This window comes from Empidonax traillii, unplaced genomic scaffold (genome assembly GCF_003031625.1).
Source record: "Empidonax traillii isolate 1590-97213 ecotype Southwest subspecies unplaced genomic scaffold, ASM303162v1 scaffold435:size587000, whole genome shotgun sequence".
NCBI classification, from domain to species: Eukaryota; Metazoa; Chordata; class Aves; order Passeriformes; family Tyrannidae; genus Empidonax; species Empidonax traillii.
Window position 1 is genome coordinate 52,502 of NW_020955628.1, and position 23,528 is coordinate 76,029.

Genomic DNA, 23,528 nt, shown 5'->3' on the forward strand with positions numbered 1-23,528 from the left:
AGAACATGACAGAAGTGCACTTTGGGGGCAGATGTTGAGAAAACAGACAGCAAACCTTATGCAGCATTTTCACATCGTTCAACATCTGTGAAGTAGCACATGAATATTAATAAACTTACAGATTGCTGCGTGAATTGGGACAAGTGGTTCATAGTGCAGTGCTACTGGGCAGGGGAGGGCAGGAGAAATGTGTGAGAAATATAATGGGATTTAACCAGACTTTAAAAGGTTTGGGTCAGGAAGGGTCTTAGTTTAAACACAACTTAGTCTTGCTTTTACCTGGATTTACTGATTTTTCTTCGTTAAATATGGATTTGGCCAGCATCCACTGTCAGAAGATGGACCAGCCTCATGGAGCAGTCGGGTTTCAGCAGTTGTGTATTGATCCTCTGTGCTATGGCAGAGAGATTATAAAATTTGCCTAAGGCTCTGCAAGGATTTAACATCAGCTCTTAATTCTCAGTTTTTTTGTTCCTTTTGCCACACCACAGATAAAATTCCCAAGGTATTAGAGACAGCCTCAGATGGGGATGTTTTCTTTCCATTGGAATTTCTAAAATAGCATTTACCTTGTAGTAAATGGTGCAAGGGTAGAGTTTTGATATTTCTTCTGGCCAGGAAATAATCAAAGACTTCTTGCAGAGACAGTTTTGAAACGCTGTCTTTCAAAAGCAAAATAGGTCCTGGAAGGTCTGAGCACGGTACCTAACCTGGGGTTTCAGGGAGGCAGAAAATGAGGGAGTGGAGAGCTTCCAAACTGGGGAGCCCCAGGATGAGACACAAAGCCTGGCTAGTGCCAAGACCCTCCTCTTCTCCCACAGCCCCCTGTGACTTGCATGTCTCCAGCTGTCAGGTGTTCTCCCAACACACAGAACGTGCATCCTGGTGCTCCTGAGCTGCTGGGAAGGCAGTCAGGTTTCCATGGGGATTTCCTTCTTTGAAAGTATGGATCCGGTTAATCTCCAGGAAATGTTTCTGTTACAATAAATCAGCATGTTTCACATGCCCAGAAATATTTCCTTGGAAAATTCGCCAATGGCTCTGTGTAGTCCAGCCTGTCTGGGCTTTGATTTGGCTCTGCTTGCATTGTGCATTTTCATCAGAGAAACGGCAAGTTTTTTTATTTAACCTTCAGTCGAATAGTAAGCACCGAAAGTAAGAGGCAAAAGGCAATTCTACTGATGGTTCACCTGCCCTTCAGGATGGAAAGAGCACCAGCAACTGTTGCTATGATTGTTTCAAATGACGTAGGTGGGGCCCATGGGGAGATTATCCAGCTGAAGTGTACATAGTGGGCAGGGAATTATTCTGAGGGAAATACAGGCACTATAGTGCCTGCATCTAATTTATGCAGTTTCCCTCACCAGCTTTCCCTGGTTTTCAGCTCAATGCTAATGTCCATAAAAAACCCAGAAGGTTTTTATATACATAGAATTTCCGCGTGTTAAAGCCGGAGAAAAATACATTGAAGTGAATGTTTGCCTTGGGAAATATATTTTTGCCTAATATAACTGATTGTTTTTAATCATATTTTTTATAAGTGTAGCCGGGTGAATTGCAGTCTGGCTCATATGAGATGATAGATCAAAATCAAGTCATTCTCAGTGCAGCATTTGATGCCAGCCTTGAGCTCTGACAGTATGCAAAGGAACAGATATGCTCAATTTTATGCACTTCTTTACTATTTCATGCTGCGTTGTGTAGTATTTTATTTCATGTTGGATTTTGTTCTAGCAAAACTGACTTCAGTTCTCATATGAGAGGTGATTCTTCATTTGTTTTGGTAAAATTGGGGATTCTTAACCAAGCTTGGAAACTGAAAAGCAATTGGAAACACTTCCTTGATTCATCAAGGTGCTGTGTTGAAAGACACTTGTTCGACCCCTTTCCTCCCAGCAGCGTTACTTATAGGGTGATGCTGCAGCTTATTTGTGAAGCTCCAGCTATCACTTCCAGTCCCTTTCATCAGCCCAAACTGGTTTTGCTGTGCTCAAGCTAAGTCTTGGCTGTTTGTTTTCATTCAGTAACTAGAATTTCAGATGGAGTGGAGGTTTGGTGGTGCTCTGGTCTGGGGAATTTTTTTTCTCTTCGTGCTGCAACCCAGCTGGCGTGGCTTGGTGTAAGTGAACGACTCTGTCAAGGGGCAAGAGTTTGGAAACTAGGTGTGCATTTAGTGCTTTTGCTGTGCCTGACAGTCATACTGCTCACTTTGTTGACAGATGATCTATACATGTGTGCAATGAAATTCTTATGATACTGGAGATTATTTTGTGGCCTTGCTGGTCTGATCTGTACTGTAAAATTTACCATCTGTGAAGATAAATTTTGCCCATTATGTTTGGTGGGTTGTCACTAAGCATAGTTTAGCTGTAAAGGTAGGTGAAATGGGCTATGTTGCCATGATTAAACTCTTTTATGGGGTTCCTAGTTAAAAAAAAAAAAATAGTAAGAAAATGAAGGACAGCTTTGAGATTCCAGCAGGACTCCTACATGCTTCAATGTCACAATGTGCTTCAGTGTCACAAATATTCAAGCACTTTTTGTTCTTTGATGCACTGGAATATCTCTGTTACCTTCCTCACTGACAAACTTAGAAGAAATGCAGTAAATGAGGGAAGATGGAAGTCATGACTGCAGAAGAGGTAACACAAATTTTTGTGCTAATTGCTAAGCAGAAGAAGTCTCCTGATACACATGGAGGAGTTACAAAAGAGACAGGAGAAAGCAATTCCTGCTCAGCTGGAAGAACAGAAATCTCATCTTAATAGCATTGTGAATGGCTTCTATTTCTTCTATGGTGTTTGTTATTATTTAACTCCATCTTGAGACTCAAAGAGTGTATTTAAAAGAAAAATGGGAGTCAATTTGTTCGGCAGGAAAACGTTTAACAGAATAAATGGACAATTGCCCCTTGGTTATGGGGAAGAAATGAGGACAGTCTTTAGAAATAAACCATGGATTTTTGTCCTGTTTTCCAAGTCTCCCCATTTAAACTGTCGGCGAGGATGTGATGGTAATGAAGGCTGAGCACTAATAGCAAATAGTCGAGTCGCAGACAAAAAGTGGGTTTGTTGGCATTCCTTACACGTCCCTAACACGAATGACCCATCCTTCTTCTCTGCCGGATCAGAATAGAAGTGGAGATTGGAGATATTCCAGGAATAACAGTAAGGGGCTGAAACCAGGTAATGAATCCCACGGTAGGGAAATGAAAGCGGCCGCGGCCAGGATGTGGTCCTGTGTCTGGAGGGGAACGGCAGGGCCGTGCAAAGAAACCTCGCTGTCACTCGGTGCCTAGGCAACCTCAGGGAGAAGGATTATCTGCTCCTCCCTGCCATGGCTCCACACAGTGCAGGGCAAAGATTGCTCTTTGATTTTTTGGGATGAACCAGTACAAGGTGTAATACATGCCGGTTGACTTCTACTGATTATTCTCATTGGGAAAAATGATATTAAGGATTTATATTAATAAACATATATCCATATGGAGGGGGTTATGTCTCCTGCTAAGGAATAAAAATTGCACAGGCCATTAAAACTGACTTACAAGGCTTCTGCGTTAATAATGAAAGATCTGTAGAAGTCTGAGCAGTCGTCTAGAAGGCCAGAAAAAGATCATTAAGAGGATGTCTCCTGCCAATAGCTGCCAAGAGCAAACAAGGGAAAGAAAACAGAAGGTTTTGGATCTGGAAATGCATAGAAAATGAGAGCATACAGACTGTGGGGAATGCAGCCTGGCTGCCTGTGAGGAGGAGGCTCCGTGAGACCCTCGTCGCTTCTAAACCAAGCTGGTAGGAATGGGGGAGCACTGTTACTGGAGATTATTACTGGGGATTATTACTGGCAAGAGAAATAAATGATTAACTGAATCCTCGTTTTAGGGTGAAAATTCAGCAGAAGTCAAAGTGTTGAGAGAGGAAAAAAAATATACTTCTGAAATCAGAAATGCTGGCTCAGATTTAGAAATAATCACAGAATTAAAGCATTATTGGTGGCTTGGGCATATTTGGGGTTTGCCCGAAGGTTTTAATAAACCCGAGGTGACTGTTGAAATTTGTTATTTCTCTTTTTTTCTCTGAATATATATTGAACTAAATGTAGCTATGAAATAATGATAATATGTAATATTAAAAAAAAAAAAAAAAAGCCAAGCACTGCAAAGTCTGGAAAATGCCAAAACTGTCTGTGCAGCCTTATTTCAGTTCCCCAGTATATCTGCATTATAGCATATTCCTCCAAGATAAATTCACACTATTTTTTTTCCAGATCTACTGCTTCATTTGATGCATACATTGTCTTCCTCCCACTGTTTTCTTTTCTTTTTGTCACTGAATGGGAAAGGGAGTAACATCCTTTCAGGACACTCCTACGAAGCCTGGGGGAGCTGTCACCAGGATTTTTTTTAGCTTGAGTAAACCATTTCTATAAATTCCCTTTCAGAAAGGGCTGAACCATTCTTTTATTTTCCTGATTTCTGTTTGAGGCAGGCGCGTGGCCCAGAAAAATTGGCTTTAGCTGATGAGAGCCTGGCATGGTGGTATGGAGTCACACGTTTCACAAGGATGCTGCATGAAGGAGTTAGACCTGAATGTCTGTTGACTGGAGGGAGGAAGGCATCCTCCCTGGGAGCTGCTGGCAGTGCATGGCTCTGCTGCACCCACATGCACAAACTAACCTGCCCTGGCAGTAGCTGTGCCATGCTGGCAGGTTTTATCTCCTTTTCATGTGCCATAAGATAACCTCCTCTGCCCTAATCACACTGGGGAGGGAGCAGAAAAGAAACCGCCCCCTTGTACAGCCTCAAAACCATTTAAAAATTACAAAACCCCAGCTCCTTCCTAGAGCTTTGAGCACTCCTAAAAAGCTTAAAAACCAACGGATCTCCAACAGTGAATAAATGACCCAGTGAATCCTGAAAGACCCTGAAAGACTACAGACAATAAAGCTTTTTAATGGAATTTTAGATAAAGGTCAACTATCTGCTACAATAATCAGCCGTCCGTGATCACTCTTCACAGGAATAAACCAGGCAGAGCAGCAACCCCACGCGACAGTGAGAAGCCCTGCTGGTTGTTGGATATTGGCTTTGGAGCACTTTCAGATGGGATTTCAGTGTTGTGGTGATAAAATACTGATTTTTTTTTTTTTTTTAAACTGGGATGTTTCCTGATGGCAACTTCTGCTGCCCTGCAGAAGGGCTCCTGAACATGACACTTTGTCCAGAACCAAAGGTCCTATGGTGTTGCAAAGGTGGTGATAAGGTGAAGGAGGATGAGGCTGTGGTGCTGAGTCTGGGTGACTGTGGCAAGTGTCGCTGCTGTTTGCTCCTTCCCTTGTCCTCCACAGCCTTGGCTTAGGGATGCTCTCTTCTCTCATAGGAGCAAGGAAATGTTCCTAAGAGTTGAAGAGGAGGGTTGATCGAAATACAGAATCAGATTAACTAAAAATATTTAGCCTGCGTTTCACCAGTGTTTTTCACTGAGAAGGTGAACTGTTAGTTATGTTTGATTTTGACAGTTTGGGAATGTTTAATGTGTATGGTGGGGGAACACTTGGTACAGCTGGAATGAAACAAGGATCCACTTCTCATTGGAAAAGGTGTTTGGTTTGCCTTAAAACCTTACTTTTTCTTCTGTTCGAGTCCTACCAATACTCCAGCTTTCTCATTCATCTACCTATCTGCATCTATGAGCACTAAGGATGTGGCAGTGTTATGTGAATTAATTTGCTGTGTCGCATATTCAGAACCACGGAGTGGAAAGAGGAGTTAGCTGTGTTGATTTTGGGGTTGGTTGGTACATGTGCAGATGTCTCATCTTTGCACTACAAGTGGGTACACGGTGCTGCGTGTAACTGGTGGCATCTTGACACATCAGATTGTTTTGCATGTGTGTGACAAATAAGGTTTGTAATAGGAGCCCTGACAACCTCTTGCCGTGTTAGCAGACATTGCTGTGCTCTGCAAACAGAGATGATGTGAAAAGCGCTTCCCGTGGATCTGGAAGGTGCCAATACGCCATGCGACTTGACACAGCCTCAGCCTTGTTGATGGTAATGGAATGAGATTTTACATTTTTAAATGGTTTGGGTTCTACAAGCTTGTTCCCAGGCTGATCCCCATCTCCGAGAGCATCGACATGACAGCTCCTGCTAATTAACTCCAGGCAGCTCCCTGGCAGAAGTCGGTGCTTGCTCCAGGGCCGGGTGCGGATCTGCAGGGCATTGTCTGCAGATGTGGCAGGGGCTGCACTGAGAGCAGGGACTTAAAATACTTGGGATATTGAGCGTGCCTGGGATAGGGATTTTGGAGGAAACCATCACTAAAAGGACACCCTTGGTTTGTTCCATCTATTCAGACTCCCTCTGTGTGATGTGGAGGTGTGCTGGCTGTGATCCCCCTTGGATGAGGAGCTGCGTAAAAGGAGCTGCCAAAGGTTCAGCATCTTCTCTTCTCCAGGACTTTTTTTTCCTGGGGGCTATCCTGTCTTATCCCTGCTGTGATTAACATTGGTGCAGATAAGAAAGGGGAAGGGAAAGCCACTGAAGATGGAATTAGGAGTTTTTTGCCTGTGAGCACCAGGCTCTGAGTTCAGTTACCTCTATTAATGAACACAAAACTGCCTTGAGCTGACAAAATTGCTTAAATACACAGTATCACAAAGTGCAATTTAAGGAAGACAACTGCAAGATAAACACTTTCTTAATCCATTTATTTTATTTTTTACCTTGTACTCAGGTTGGCAGCACAGGTCAGAAAAGGTACCTGATTTTGAGTGATCATTTCAAGTTTAGGGGCATACTGTGGCTCTTTGCAAACTGTGTCGCCTCATAAGCAAGTCCCTGGCAGGGAGCTTGGGGGGGAGTCTTTGTTTTGGACAATATGCTGAGTAGTTCCTGCTTTGTGCTGCCAGACAATGATGGCATTGATCAGTTCTTGTACAGCTCTTCATTAGCTGGCAGTGCAGTAAATCACAGTCTTGTTTAAACAAGTCAGACACAACAGTGATTCGGTCGTTGATGCAGTTACTTCTACTTCTATTCATTACATTCAGTGTAATGAATAGTATTAAAAGTAGAAAAATGTGTCTACTTTCAAATTTCTTTTTTTTTCCCAAGATGTTTTGGGCAGTGCCTTGCTGTTATTTTGTCCTGGTAAAAACCATATTACTATCCCATGAAGCTGATGAAGTATTGCTTTGAGCGAGCACATTGATTTCAATTTCTTTATATTCCTGCTGATGTAACAGAGTGTTGCTTTTGTCCTTGTGTTTACCCACGAGTTTTTGCATGGTCTGATAGAAGAAGGCCAGTGTGATGGTTTGCTGACAGCTTTGGGGAGGAAGGACTTTCAGAAAGAGCAGAAGACAGAATATTGCAAGAAAATTGTCAACAAATCTTCTTGTTTTGGGTGCTCTTCCTGCTCCCCATGCAATTTATGTCAATAAAGGACCTGTAAGGAATGGTTTTGGACAAGGCAGAGCAGGGAGCTGTGCTGTGTGTGAGGTATTTAATGCCTCCAATAGCTGCCGCGTCCGCCTTGGACTCTTCACTCAGCCAGGCTCTGAAAGAAATCATATTAACAAAGTTATTGGATCCCAGATGAATCAAAAGAGCTGCAGGAGAAGAAAACAGTGACAAATGAGTCTGCCATCCTGAGGCACAGCAAATGGTGCTTACAGTTAAAGCTATTTCACTTCTTGCACCGCTCGCTGCCAGCCCTCCAGTGCTGCGTGGGCAGCGGGGAGTGAGGCGGTGCCAGGACGGGGATGCCTCGTGCTGGCAGAGCTGCCAAAAGCCCCCGTGTGGTGGGGCCAGTCTTGATTCAGCTCTCTGCTTGAGCTTTCCTGAGCCCAGGGAGCTAATCCTGAGTGGTGGGGTTCGCCTCTCATCTCCCTTCCAGCTTTCAGTCTGTCACCCAAAAGCCCCTGGCCTAAGCAGTGCTGGGTGTCAGTGCCCTGCATGCAGCGTTTCATCCTGGGTTGAGAGTTACATGCAACTCAGTAACAGGAAAATGTCTCTAAAATATATCCCCCTTAGGATCCCGGTGGAGATACTGTGGGTATTCCCAGCAGAGAAGGAATTGGTCTGAGCAGCAGTGTTTCCAGGGGCCTCCCAGTGAGGAGGGTGCTCTTGAGAGGACCATATTCAAGCAGCTCCATGTTTGGGGGTGCAAATCTGTCACCTTTGTCACTCTGAGCCATCAGGCATGGCTCCAGCAGATCTCCCTCTGCTCCTGTCATGCTTTCCTTTAAATTGCTTGCTAAGACCAAAATACTCCTTCCCCTCCCCACAACGTCCTTTCAAAAATTTTCCTGCCAAGGGAACTTTCTCAGTTGCTTTTGTTCTCACTGTGTGGCCCAAGCTTTTGTGGCAATAATGAAGGAGTCCTCAAATGCATTTTCACTAAATCCCCATCTCTAATTGTGCTGGTCCTAGAAGACAGCAAGAGGGAAAGGCAGAGAGCAGAACTGTGGGACAGGCAATGCCTTGTTCATGGGCTTTCTAAGCATCTGCTCAAGTTAATGAGGGTCTGGTCAAGAAATGTGCCAAGTGGCCACAGGAAGCACATAGATGAACTCTTTGATGCAGATGGAAGATGGTGATAAAGTGCACCAAGTAATGCTTGGGGACAGCCTGAAAAGTTTGTCCCTTCCTGGGAAGTGGCAGAGGATGAGGGAGAAGTGGTAGCACACTGTGAGAATCTGGATCAGGATCCAAATGCATTGTGAGCTTTGGGTTGCTTTGGATCTGGGAGTTTGGCTCTGGCCCATCTCTAATTTAATTTGCCTGGCCAGAGTCTTCTCTCTCTTACACAGAAAAGAGGGGTGATTTAATTGACTTCCGCAGAGTTGCTTAGGATTTGTGCCAGTAAAACTATTTGAATTTGGTTTTGTGCAAGGCACGTGTGCGTGCCAGTGTTCTGGCTTCCTATTTCTCGGGGAACTTTTTTAGGGGCCGTAGTAACACTGACTGGGTGGGTGGACAGGACCCAGATGGGTAGGGGATGGTCATGTTTTGAGTACTGTTTTTAATGACACACAGTAACACTAGTAGAACATTCTTGATTATTGCATTTCCTGCTGTTATCTCCATAATGTGGCATAAGTACCTATGCTCTTCAGCTAAGATGGCTTTTGACTCATTTGCCAAAGCTAATAACCTTTAAAAATAATTTAAACCTTTTCAGAAGTATTTCCCTGATGCTCTTGGGACCAGTAGTCCTTTATTTGCCATAGAGCAGATACAGAATGAATAGCAGTACTGTGGACTCCCTCTAACAGCGACCTTATGTGAGATGTAGTGATTACAGCAATTAAATCCTCTTTGCCAAGGCAACCAGGGCTTTATTTCGAACTGAAGTTAGATTTCCCCCCCCCAAATGAATCTCTTCTACATGCATTATTCATTTTTCTTTGGAACATTTAGCCTGTACGAGTTCCACGAGCTCAAATTCAGTATTATTATTTATTAATTATTGCATTGAGGTAACGTCTAGGACAACCTGCCTCTAGGGGTCACAGAGCACAGGGTTCCCCTGTGCAGCCACAAGCTGAGCAAGGCCATAATCTTTCTCTCAAGGTGAAGGTTGAAGACTGTACTGCATTTGTAGAACAACTCGTGAAGGGTTTGCATTCACTTTTTTTCTTGAGCCTAAAACCCCTGCCAAGGAAGTTTGTGGCATTTTGATCCACTGAATGCTCAGGCCAGTGCAGTTTTGACCATGTTCTTAAAACTATTTACTTAAATGTTTGAAGAAAGTTGGTCGTGTCAGCTCAGGATTTCTAAGTCCAACTATATTTGGGTGAGCTAAATATGGAACTTCTTGTCACTGTGGCTCTTTCTTGGACAAGGGAAGGTCAGTGAGCAGCAGCTATGGTTAAGATGCAACATTGTCTTCAACCATTCCGGAAGTTCTAGGTTAGGATGGCTTTTGGAATCCTTTTTCTTTTTTTTCCCAGGAAAAAAATATTAAAGAAGTGCCAATAACCCTTCCCTTGAATGTGCTACACCCTCACTTTAAGATTGAGTTCATTGTCTCTTTCTGCTGTTATATAAATAGCCTCTTGATTGACAAGAAAACCAAAATGATTCTGTTTAAATCTGTACTGCTCTCCTAAGAAATCTACATTCATTATTCCTGGGATGACTGAAAGATTTACAATAGCTTATAATCTGGTATCATTTCATTCTTCTTCTTGGTATTATTAATCACCTTGTCATAAAACGTCAGGAGAACTTTGTTCAGCTTGCATGATTTGGGCTGAGAAAGCCATACTTCAATATTAATGTTTCGTAGGAAATTGGGTAGATATCTTTGCATTCTGGGAACCATAAAATGGATGAATGATGTCCTTTGACACTAGATATTAGATGCTTACAGGCTGCTGAAGCGTGGTTGAAAGAAACCTGCACCGTGGGAAGAAAAATGATCATGCAGGGCAGATCTGGCTCAGGTCAATATTTGGTTATAGGCAACTGCAATCACAAGTACCAGCGAGGCTGGTGTTTGTGTTTGATCCTTCTCTGTGTTAGCGCTGGGCTTCCATCCTAGTGTGGCTGTGTCGATGGTTTGGGTGACATGAAACTCAGGTCCCAATTATTTGGTCATTTGAAGATTCTGGGTTGCATTTCATAAGCCTGGAGGCAGTCAACCAAGATCCTGGCTGGGTTTCAGCTTCAGTAATTACAACTTGCCAGCTCAGATTTTCTCTGCCTCTTAAATCACATCCGCTATTTTTCACTTCCTTTGCTAAACTGCTGTGTCCCCTGTGCTGTTGTTGATGATAATAGTTCTAATGCTTCTCCTATTTATGTAACGTTATTTTATCTGTAATGTCTCACAGTGTTGGTACAAGACACGTCTGTCATTGCTTTCATTTTACAAATTACTATTTTTATTGCTCTCATTCCAGTGATGTACCTCAAAGAGTAGGTGCTTTCCAAAGGCAGGAAGGCAATGCCCCTCCTACTCCCCAACCTGTTACTTTTCAGTGAGGACTTGGGGGCTGATGGGGTGCTCCTGCCTTGTCCTTTGAGTCTGTCACCAGGGCAGATGTATTTGGGATGGCCCAAAGAATGCCGGGCACAAGGGTGGTGAGTTGGCGGGCGGGGAAGTGCCATCGTGTGGGTGCACCCTGTGCCGCCCCCCAAGTGGTGATGCCCAGCCCGCCTTCCCAGGGGCTCTGCCCCTCCACCTGTCCCTTCGAGGCCCTGGCTTTTCCCAGCTCACCTGTATCCCCTCCATCCCAGCATCTGCACAGGAATTCAGGGCAATGCACAGGCTCGGGTCTGTGTGCAGGCCAGGAGAGGGCAGAGTGGACTTGTGTCTGAGGCAGAAAACCCCGACAGAAGTCAACAGCTGGTCGGGAGGGGAATAATTTTGGGCAAGAATGTGGCTTGGTGCTAGTTCTGCTGCCCTGGCTGGGATGGGAAGCTGCCTCAGGGGATGTGATCCCCCGGAATGGACCCAACGCATCACCTCGCCGCAAAAATGCCTCTGTTGGGGGGACATTTTGCAACTTGTTCCCCCAGTGTGCAACCCCCCTGCAAAGAGCAGAGACCTGCAGGGCTTCCCCAGGTATTATTTCTTACTGGGGAAGAGCAAGTCTCTTCTGGGGTGTCCTCCACATGTCCTGGAGTGCACCCAGGCTGTGGGCTCATGTTGGGAATTTCCTACCCAAAATGGAAATGCATGTAACGTGGGTTTATGGGATTTTCTTCAACCCCCCCTCCCCGCCTTTCTGAAAGCTGTTTTATTTTTTCTCTTTATGAATACACTCTGCCCCTCGTGTGTGCTGGATATTGCAAATGCACTTCATAAAGCAAATTTCCCTGCTGGTCTGAGGGTTAAGAAGCTGTAAGTGAGCTTGTCTCTTTGCAGAACAACTTTCTTTCTTTTTGGACTTGAAAAACAATGGAAATGTAGTTAATGTTCAGCCTGACAGAGTCTTAGCAAACATATTAAGGGCTTCATTTAATAAAATCATATTTCACTTTCATAGACAAGGAGCAGAATAGAGTTGAGTCTTTTTTAATGAATAAAGTCCTTAGTAAGGCATTTACAATCTTTCTTTATGTGAGGCTCATTCTTGATTTTTTTTTATTTTATTATTTTTTTATTTTATTTTAGGAACAAGGAAGATTTAGTGCAGCATTTTCTACATTTTGTCCTGCTTCCTTTGGAACAGAATGGAAAGGGAAATGTATCTTAATGTTAAATAGACGTGAAACAAAAATGTGGTTTTTCCCCAAAGAAAAGTTAAACATTTGCAAGAAAAATGTTCTTCATGGCAATTTCAATTCTGTTAAAAACACATTTACTGTCAGAAAATAATGGTGCTGGATGAGCTCTAATAGTAAACCAATTTGTGTGTACCACGGGAGTGGACTTTTTCAGCCTTTTGTTGTAAGTCATGCTGGAAGGGCTGCCACTGGGCTACAAGAGCACAGATATTTTCACACTGGGATTTGTGTCTACTTGATTTATGTGAATAACTCCATTGAAGTACGACTGGGGAAAAAATTCGTCATGTGACTTCTTATTAAAACATTGCTTTTTTTTTTAACTCCGTTCAACGATGTTTGAGCAGCTCCATGTATTTTTCTCTCCGATTTCTCTTTTTATTTCTCTTTTCTTAAATGCTCTCTCTGCACAGTGCCTCGATTGTACCACACACAGAGCAAGCGACAGCAAGCTCCTCATTTCTGGGTAACTGGCCTGCTGCAGCTCACAAATACCATTAATGGGCTGGGTGGGAGATGCATTCCTGGGGCACCGGGGTTGCAAAGCGCTCCCCTTCCTTTCATTGATCCGATTTGTTGAGATCAGCAGGTGCACCAAAGCATGCAAATTTAAAATTTGCTCAGAGGAAAATTGAGTGGCGTTTTCCCCCCCTGAAACGAGCTGTTTCTCTTGAACATCGCTGCCAGCTCGCTTGCTTGTGAGAATATTTGCAGAAATGGGATGCAAAAGTGGTGCAAATGCAGCCAAATTGAATACATTTACAGATGTAGAAGGCTGGGCTTTTTTTAGGCTTGTGAATCTCTTTGGGGCAAGGACTGTCACTTTGTGTAGGTTTGTAGCGTCTTGTGTAATAAGTCCCTGAACACATTGGCCTCCAGGTGCCACTGCAGCCTGATGGGTTCAGCACCGGTGACAGTGACAATGCTGGTCCCACCCAGCTCACAGACCCGCAGGTTTCTACGACAGTGCAGGTACCTTTTATCCTCTCCGGGCCGCAGTCAGTCATGCTCGGTAGCAGTGTGAAAATTGGATTTGTCAACTAGTAATCCCTCAGTGATCGATAATTAGTTGTAATTATGCGCTGTTTAAGTGCTGTGGAGAGAAAATTGAAGTTTGTGGCCGGAGCAGGAAATGAAGAATGGCAGGTGCACCGAGCTGTTTGGCAGGAGGGAAATTCAGTTAAAGAGCTGAACTCACATGAAGAACGGTGAGTCAAACTGCCTTCTACAGCCAGGCCAGGTCACACAGCTGGAGGGGCAACAGTGTTTAGGCTAAGCAGGCTAAAATAGTCATTAGTGGTCTTACTGCCCATAAAACATCATGACTTGGACGACGAGGAGGTTTACTTTTTATTTGTGTCTCCCAAAGACGTGCCAAGTGTAAAATGCCATGAGTAAGCTGTTATTTGCGAGAAGGTATCCTTTGAAACTTCTTTGTTTATAAGCAAAGCTCCGTCCCCCACCCTGTTTTGAGTGTTTGTCCAGTATATGTGCTGAGAGAGGCTGGAGGCCCTGCTTGAGCATTCACTCATGGGACTGTGCCATCCTTTGCACTCTCTCTGAAAAGGTGCAGCTTAGACATATGGTTTGGTTTCAGATGGAGGAGGAAAGGTCTTCCTTTTGCTTTCTTCTCTGTTCCAAAGAGCCCAACAGACCAGCTTTCCAGATGGGCAAGAACGTTAATCCACCTGTTTCGGAAAATCTAGTTGTGTCTGTCCTGGGATTTCTGTACCAGCCTTGCAGATAAATCTGTCACTGGTAATTCTTCTCAGTCAAAGAGCCAGAGAGGCTCTGCGTTTCTTTATAGTATACCCATGGGTGATTTCTACTGCCTTGTATGCCTGATTGTCATTCTCTAAATAGACATGCAAAATGAAACTGTTTAACTGCAGGAGGTGGGAGTGAACTAGCTGGAGTAGACCTATTACCCAGTGGTATGTGAGAAAGAGCCAGCAAAATTTATGGTTTCTGAAGGAGCAGTATATTTTTAAGCTTCTTGTATTCCTACACTTCACAGCCCAGATTAGCAGACTGTTGACAGCTCTATGATATATTTGCTGTCACCTGGCTGGAGTCCGAAGCAAGTGATAAATTTTTAGTTTGAATGAGCTTGTGTGACATGCAATGACAGATATATTTTTTGTTACTACAAGTATGTAGCGTGTCCTATGGTTGGAGATTTTGGTGCTATTCTTGGTGTGGCCATGAGTGATTTGCTTGCTTTCCTTGTGCTTCTGTTTCACCATCCAAAAAAAGGTGAAGAAAATGACACTTTCCTCACTTGGTGTGATGGCTCATTCTTTTTTTTTTTTGATGATGTTGGAGCCTGACAGAGGCTCGTATCATCTTCTTTGGGTTCAGTAAAGCCCATCTGCTGGCAGGAGGGAGGAAGAAAAAGAAAAGAATCCGACATTTCCAGTCGCTGTTGCTGAATTTCATGTATCTTGGGTTTGTGTCACATGGATTTACATTAAAAAACTTGGAGTGTTTTCAGAGTGGTAATACTATATTCTGGGAAGATTCACCTCCCAAAATACACATTCAAGGTGTGAATCAGCTTTGTCTTCACATGACTGAACACCTAGAGGAACTGAATTTACAGATTTTGATTGCCAGTAAAACCACAGTGCTGTATATTGGTGAGCTCTATTCAAATGAAGAAGAAAGATAAATGCTACTTTATTGGATTCCCTCGTCTTTATAGTTTCTGTTGCCTAAATTTATCTCAACAAAGTCAAATCTGTCCCCCCCAGGCCTTTGAAAAGGTCTCACATATATCAACATTAATAGGATGTAGCTGTGTTGAAGCTGATGTTCTGCTGCTTGAGAAACATCTGGGTGAGGTAAACTAGCTTTGTTTGCAGTGGGAGAAGGAAAAGAAGTGCAGTGCTACACCCCAAGTCTTCTGCTTACTGGGGGAGCTGGAGTTGGCCACGGACTGTGACAGAGACTTTGTCATCTGTGATCAGTGAGGTGTCACACACAGTGTTCAAAACCACTGCCAAGTGTAGCTGAGCACTGGGAGATCTGTTTAGGCTAGAAATTGTCTATCATTTGTAAAATCAGCTTTTACTAGCTTGAAAAACAGGAAGCTTGGGGGAAAAAAAAGTAATTATTATATTCCCTGGAATAGGAACATTGAATTTTCTCACTGAAGACTTTTCAGAAATACATGCCCGCTAACTGCTCTTCACCTGGAGGATAAAAGCACTGGTTTCCAAGCCAGGCAATGCACATCTGTCTGATGTGACTGCTGGGAAGAAGCAAACAGGGAAAAGAAATTCTCTGAGAAGGCTGCTCGATCTGTTGGGGAGGAGAATGGACACAAGTGCAACACTGCAGTGCAAGGGCATTTGCCAGGAATTCTGCTCGGGCATGGAGCACGAGGCATTGTGTGGGGCATTGGGAAGTTGTCTGTTCCATCCAGCTCCAGGGGGAGCAGGGACCTGCTCCTCAGGGCACACAGAGCATATGTGTGCAGATGGACTCGTGCAGGGCCCCATTAGCTTGTGCTGTGTGCCCTGGGTGGCTGGCGCGCCACGGGGAGCTTGGCAAAGGGTCATGTCAGTGGAAAGCAGTGCTCTGTCAGGGAATTTCACAGTACATGCACATGCAGCCTCCACGGGTCAGGCCTGATTAATGGATTTGGCCAGAAAACCAAAGGGAGTAGCCAGTTTGGGAAGTTTTTGGCACTGCTGTCTGTGTGCCCTCCAAACTGACAGGGAGGGAGCAGCAGCAAACTTACCAAGTGGGTAAAATAAGGTTTGCATGTACAGGAGAAATATGTGTAAAGAAGCACTTCTACTGCACTGTGTATTCGTATGTTCTGGAAAAAGGTTCAAACTGTACCTAGAAATAGGCCTTTCTGAATTTGAGAGCAGTTTCATGGTAGAACATAGCAAGCAAAACACCATGAATATACATAATTGAAATGCCTACTTTAAACTTCATGTTGTATGGATTTATATTTCCTAGACATTTTTCTTGAGGTTTTAAACCCTGTGTGATTCCAGAGAGCAAGAGATTTGGTGCCAGCAGTCCATCATGTTGCAGGGCCTGTATCTTTCTGCATACCTTGAGATGAAGGGTACCACAATTCATGGATTACAGGAATTAATAGGGTTTCTTTTATGTGTAAGTATGGAAGGCAAATATATTTAAAACAAAAGAAGTATCCAGGTCCATAAACCCAGTTTACTTTTGGTAGAGACAAAGACATCAAGAGACAGGGAAGCAGGCTCTTTCTGTATCAAGAAATGCTTTGCTTTTGTGCAGGCAGAGCAAGGGATTGAGCCTGGGTAAAAGCCTTGAAGGTTGTGTCTACTCAGCAACACTTTGAGAGAGGCCACATGTGGAGCTGGCATCCTCTGCTTGCTTTAGTGTAGCTGTGTTTTGTGTGCAGACAAGGGTAGATGTCCAGCCCAAAAGCGCCTCTCGTGTGGATTTGATTCTGCCTCCATGACAGCTCTCTGCTGCCTGCTTCTTGCTCAGCTGCCCACATGTCCTCCTCCAACAAGGGCAGAGACACTGTTCAAAGCACCTCCAAAACTCTGATGTGCTTAGACATCAAAAACGGGAGGTGCACCTCTCTTGCTATGGAGTCATGGTGATCGCTCGCCTTAGGGGGGAGAGCATATGCACAGCAAATGGACACTTACGTAACCCTATTAGCTTATACTGTGTGATTTCAACTGTTGGTTTGCCACAGGGAGTTGGAGGAGAAGAATTAGGTAATATAAATAGAAAGATGACATCCTCAAAAAAAGAGCGCCATTCAGCACATATTGCTGGCTGGCCTCGTGGTTCGGAGCCGATAAGCAAATTTGGCCTGGATCCTGTTGCAGCATTTTGTGATGGCACCAGCGTAGCAGAATTGGCAATATCAGCAGAGGTGGACGCTGTGGATGTGATTCCTGCCATCCGCTGCCCGCAGCGCTGACTGCAGGAGCCTGCCTCTCAGTGGCAGAAACCTGGGGCCAAATTAATTGTGATTAATTTTGATTACAGACCATTCCCTTTGAAGTGACTCTCAAGATGAATTTGTCCCGTGCGTGCTTTAAAGGGCAAGTTGCTCAGAAGTGCTTCTTTTAATGCATCCTCCAGGTTTATTTCAAATATCCTGGGTTTTTTTTTATTGTTTCAACAATTGGTTCCTGGTACAAATACAGACACTTTGCATTAATTCCCCGTAGGGCTTCTGTGCCATATTTTTAGGCTTTTGAGTGGCATTGTGGAAAACATGAAAGCATTATTGTAATGATTAGGGCCAATTCTTGTGTTCTTTATTCAGGTATCAGTTAGGGAAAAAAAAAAGCTGTGATGCTTAATCATGCAAAAATCCTGCTAAGAGCTCATTTAAGGTTGGGTTTGAGTGGGGACCTCAAGATCTGGCCCCTAGTGCATGATGGATTTTAACAACAGTGAGTGGTGATTAGGTGGAAGAATGTGAGTATAAGTGGTTGAAGTGCTGGAATGAAAAAAGAGTTAATAGTATTGTCCATTCAACACCACAAGGAGCTGCTGCATATTATTACATTTAAAGAAAAGGAAAGTACAGTGAACACGCTTTTAAGCCAATTCCTCCCACTGTTCTTTTCATTTGTTTGGGAATATTCTGTGGGACTGACTGAAGGCTTTGTCTGGTGTAGCAGGAGCCTCTCAGCTGCCTAATAGCAGTGAAGAAGGTATGGAACAGCACCTTTTCTTACTTATTTACTCATAAAAAGGAGCGTTTACAGAAAGCTGTGCTTTGACCCATGTTTTAAGAAAAGCCACCTGTGCTTCACTCCTTTCAGTCTTCTGAAAGCTCACGTGATTAGAGGCACTCCTCTCTACATGCCAAGTGCATTTGAAATGGAAAATTTCTGATTGAAATGGGCGTGTCAGAGCTTCCAGCTGCTGGCGACCGTGTGGCAAAACAATTGCAGCGTTTGCAATCGCTCTGCAGAAGCTGCTTGTCCAACAATCAGGACAACTTTAAATATTTATTTGAGGCTGGTTGGTTTTAAGTATTGAGGAACACTGGTTTTTGTCACACATGCTCTTTGTCTAATTAAAACAGGGTGAGGGTAGCCAGGGATCCTGTTTACCCACATCATGAGTGCTGAAGGTAGGTAATTTAGGAAGAGGAATTTGGAAATGCTTGGGTTCATGTTCTTGAAAACAGAATTTTGAAGACCTTTCTAAACAAACACGAAAATTTCAGATGAGGGATCACGAGCAGAGGAAAACTCCCCAGATTTTTTTCCATTCATAGGTAGAGATTGAGAGCAGCAGGAAGCTCTGAGGCTGGGGCACTGGCCAAGGACTCAAACTTGAACTGAGTTGGTTTTCTGTGTTATCTTTCCCCATTTTCAGCTAAGGTAGATGCTGACTTCCAGCTATGCTGCCTCCTGTGTTCTCTGTTCCCCTCTGAGGTCTGTGGTTGGGTGGTTTGTGCTTGGGGGATCTCTTGGTGTGTGGAAGGGCTGAAGGAGAGCTTTGGTCTCTTTCATGTGGTCTCTTGCTGCTCTTCCACAGCTTGTTCATGAGATTACAGAAGAGCTTTTTCTGACTCTACAGCTGTGTGACTCAAGTGGAGGGCACTGGTGTGGCTGCAGCCAGCTGCTGTGTCGTGGGCTGATGGCAACTGGGAAGAGAGTGGCTGTCCATCTCTGTGTCCCAGAAAGTCCTGTACGTAGGTAGAGAGGCTCCTTGGTGCAGAAAGTCTTCTGACAACTACGAAATGTAATTTTTGAAATTTATCCTTACAAGTCCTTCTGACAGCTGTTCCTATTAGGAACTCAATCAGTACAGCATTGTGAATTCAGTCAAGTTTTCCCTTGACATGCTATGAATGTATTAAGTGATGAAATGTCATAGAATCAAAGCAAATTTGCACTTATTCCAGAAAGAAATCTGAATATGTAACTGTTGTAGTGGTGATGGGGTAAGCAGAGATTTGCATTCCTTTTGCTGCATAATGAAAGTTTTGAGTAGCTGGACTGACCTCCCAGCTAATACAGTGGTTATCTTGCCCTAGCCAAGTTGCTTCTTTTTTTTGGCCAAGTTTGAATCCCAGTGTTTCTGTCTGGTTGGTTCTTGCTTGCAATTGAATGATTTAAATGAACAAATATTCTGACTGCCCTGTTATATTCCCATGTACTCTTTGCAGATTTCTCTTCCTGAGCTGTAGGAAGTGATCGGGGATGAAAAGGGGGACTTCTGGCCCCCAGCAAATCTCTTCTTTAAACAAACTGCCTCTTGTCTCAAGTCACCCTGAAAAAAGTAGCTTTCCAGTAAGCAAAGGGGAAAATCTGCTTATTACATTTTTGGTTATAAGATTGTAACTTGTAGCAGGCTCTGCCACTAATCTGCCTGATGGAGAAATGGGCACCACTTAAGAAGGTGCAGCCCAAAATTAATTTCAGCAAATGTATTTGCTCTTTGAAGAAACCCTGCAAAGGGTCTGAAACCTGTTGGGAAGCTTGTCCAGCCCAGGAGGAAGAGCTGAGATGTGCTGTGGCTTGGATGTATTGGGGTGGATGTTGGGCTGAGCTGGCTCTGCTTGTCCTGCTGTGGGACCTGCGGGACCACACTCGGGGGTCACGGGGTGGGCACGGAGCTGAAACGCTGCCTCTCTTTGAGTCCATCCTGACTGGGAGATGACAAACCCATTATCCTCTCCAAGCACTGAGGTCTTCTGACTGCTGAGCCATCAATAATCCACGTGTCGTTTCCCAGACAAAGCTTTCCCGTTCCTTGGGTTTTATGACACGTCCGCATCCGTCGCTGCCACTCCACCGCACGTCGCCAGCTGTGTGAGCCTTTCACAATGCATCGCTCTGCTCTGAGTGTCAAAAAGCCACTCAGAGGCACTGAGGTCTCTCCTTGCTTTGTTTCAAGCCTGAAAACCTTGAGATTTTTTTTTTTCCACGTTTTTGTTCCAGCCAAAGAGAATTTCCACTGGAAAGAAGAATCTCAGGATTTGGCTTTATAACCTAAATGCAGCCGATTTTGCTACGTCAGTGGTTTATCTGAGCAAGGGCTGCAGCATTGTCTCCTTTTAGGGGCTCTTGTCTCCCTTGTTCTCCCTTCCCCTCTGCGGTGTGTAGTGCATTTGGAGCCTTCCAAGGCCATTTCCAGAGTGTTGTGATTCATCAGTAATTACTCTGCTTTGAATCTGTTGTTCGTTTACTTTTCATAAAAGTCTCCAGCTTTAAAACCCGCTCTTCAACTTTTATTTCATCCAAGTTTATATTGGTCTCGAAAAAAAAATCTTGTGCACTTTTATTGCCTTTTAGCATCTGCTTCATTATTCGTTATATCTCAATAGTTATTTATTCCAATGAAGGATTATAAATGTTGGAACATTCTGCAGAAAGTCAAATGAAGTGCCAGCAGTAAATAGCATTTTTGATCAATTTATTCATTTTTCTTTCTGCTTGCAAATTGTTTGTAAATATGCCTCCATTTGTACAACTTTGGTTGCTATTTGAAATTATTCTGCAAAGAGAGATTACTTGAGTTGTTTCATACTAGGCGGGCTTGCAGGATTTCATCTGATCAACTATAAGCTTGGTGTTATTTATTTTTAAGAGTAACCCTTCTGCTTGTGCAGTGTGCCTTGGCTGGCAGCACGGGCTGTCCTGATGCATTGGCTTGCAAGCTTTCCCTCTACATCAGCTTTTAACTAATTTGTAGGAGTTAAATAAATATCAATGACTGTGCTGTTTTCTTCCTAACTTTGATACATTTCCAGCCTTTTGTCCTTGTGTTTGTTTTGGTTCAAGTTGTTGGTCTGCATTCAGGTTCCAATTAGTTTTTCCTAACGTATTTTCTAGCAATTCTTAATGGGTATGTGACCTGCCCTGTCCATTTATTAGTCTGGTCTTTATAAAAAGTCTTTAACATAGCACTCTTCGAAGCATCTGCAACCCACCAAAACCTAAAAACCCTTCTGCTGTGAATTTCCCATCAAATTTCTTTGCTCCACAGAGCAGGACTGACTTCTCCCCAAGTTCTTAAGGTCGACAAAATTGTTCCTCTTGAGACATTTGATGAAAATGAAATCTAAAATCAATGGTCATCTGCTGAAACAGCATCTTCCTGGAAATGTTAAGTTTGAGCTCACTGGTACTTCATGGCTGGCATCTTTGTGTGATGGTCATGGGGAATTCAAAGAATCACAGCATAATTTCTCCCCTTATGCAATGCTTTACGTGGCTACGTAGAAGTAATCTTACATCAGGTGTCATGTTCAGCGTAAATCAAGAATGTGGAGGAGGCTGCACTTTTAAACCTGTGGCAGGAAATCACATTAAATTCAATGTAATTACATTGTTCTAGAAATGTGATTATGTGTTTCAACTACCAGCCTCCCACTAAATTACTTCAGATCAGTCTCAATCTGTGGAATGAAATCTGCCTGATTTAGATGTAAAAAAATGCAATAAATATGAGGAAGTGCATTTTGCATTTATATTTTATGCTCACCTGTGACTGTTTATTACATTCTCCTAATCTAGCCTTTCCCAATCTCACCTGCTGCATGCAGGGAAATTGAACCCTGATTTCCCTTAATATCATGATTTAGTCTTTGCAGCACCTCGTGTATGACATTAGCTACTTAATTTCACATAAAACTTCAGAGAGATCTTAACTGCAGGAATATTCTGTGAAGAAAGGGTTTCCCCAAGTGAAAATGAGATAAAATGTTCTCAGGACTAAGTAAAAACTTGAATGTAATGGTACTGCTGAGGTTTCACTGTTCTAAAAGGTAAAAAAGAGGGATAATATTGGTATTTCTGATGAATGAACTTTAGACTATAGTTTGCAGGTCCACTTTTTGAAGCCCACTGCTGTGCTGGCAGACAGAGTGTTATACCTGAGAATAGTTGTGCCTGAAGTTAATTGAGGGTGATGGCTTGACAGTGAAGATTCAAGTCAGGAAGGCAACACTGCCAGGAAGGAACAGAGCACTTTCTCAACGCCACTTAAAAAGATGTCATCCATATATATAGTGATTTTCTGAATGGTGCCTTCATAATTTGGGCTCTTCATCAGCAAATCAGATCATTTATAGCCTAACTATCCAATTAGAAAGCAATCTCAGCCCAGTAACATACTGTCTTCGTGTTCAATACCCACAAGCTATTGACATGAGTAATTGAGAATAAGGTTTTGTATCAGCAATTACTGGCATAGAAGATATTGTCTTTTTAATGCCTCAATACTTGACTCTAGGATAAGGTCAGATATAGTGACAGTAATTGCTGGAGGAAATAATTACAACCACAATCACTCAGGCATCGACAAACACCACCTTTGCAGGAGACTGATCTGAAAAATGAGCCCTAACTTGATGTTAATGTTGCAATTGGAAAACAATTGCAATTTGTAGGTGAAAAACTGTGTCCATAAAAATACAAGGCAGGTCGCTTTGCTTGTGCTTCTTCATCCCTTGGACCTTCTGTAGGAGTAAGCAGAGTTACCCAGTTGTTGGATCAGGATGCATTTCTCAACCTGTAGTTCCAACAGCATCTTGCGTGTGCAGAGCACCATGAGGATGAGTGACTCTTTGCAAGTGGAGAGTTTGATTTATGAATAACTCTTCTCCAACAGTCTCTTTAATTTAAGTACCAGATAACTTTAAGCCTCCCTCCCCCACCTCCTTTCCGTACTGAGTCTTGGTGAATGGGTCTTCCCCTTAGTTTTAATGGGTCTTTGAATATCTGAGCAGTACTGTCAAAAAAAACGTGAAAATAAAGGTTTCACAGCTGTAGAAACTACTCAGATGTTACATGAAGATGAAGTAGGGAGGGAAATAATTAATCTTACTGTCTTTTTTCAAGATGTGTTAAGATCAGATCAGGTCATTTTCTCTGAAGTGCTGGGGAGGAGCTCAGGTGGAAAAGGGCTTGTCTCCAGAAATTAATCTCCTGGTCTTCGGGATTAGGCTCTTGAATTATGTCTGAAAGTGACTGCTGTAACAGAACAAGGAACATTTATTCCATCTTGGTGCATTTTATACGCCATTTCAAGTATAATTAAGCTCTCCCTCCCCCAGTTGTTTCCAGATATTCATGGGCACAAGATGAGTGATACTATTTCACGAAAATACTATCTTCTTGGTTTTCACTGCTTTGTCAGATTTTTCTTGAGCTGAGAGATATGTTTTTCTGCTGGAGCGAACAAGAAGGCTGGGCTGATGTGGCTGCATGCAGGGCTTTCTCTAGCCCTGCTGTCAAGCCTGGAGAGCAGAGCTGTCCTGCCTGTCCCCATATCCCCAGCTGCGGAGGAAATCT

At 43.4% G+C, this 23,528-nt stretch overlaps 1 protein-coding gene across 2 annotated transcripts in view; it reads left to right on the plus strand.

Annotated features, from left to right (window-relative positions):
- LOC114062792 (transmembrane protein 132B-like) overlaps positions 1 to 23,528 on the plus strand; it is a 108,452-nt gene that overhangs the window by 48,182 nt on the left and 36,742 nt on the right. The window lies entirely within an intron of this gene.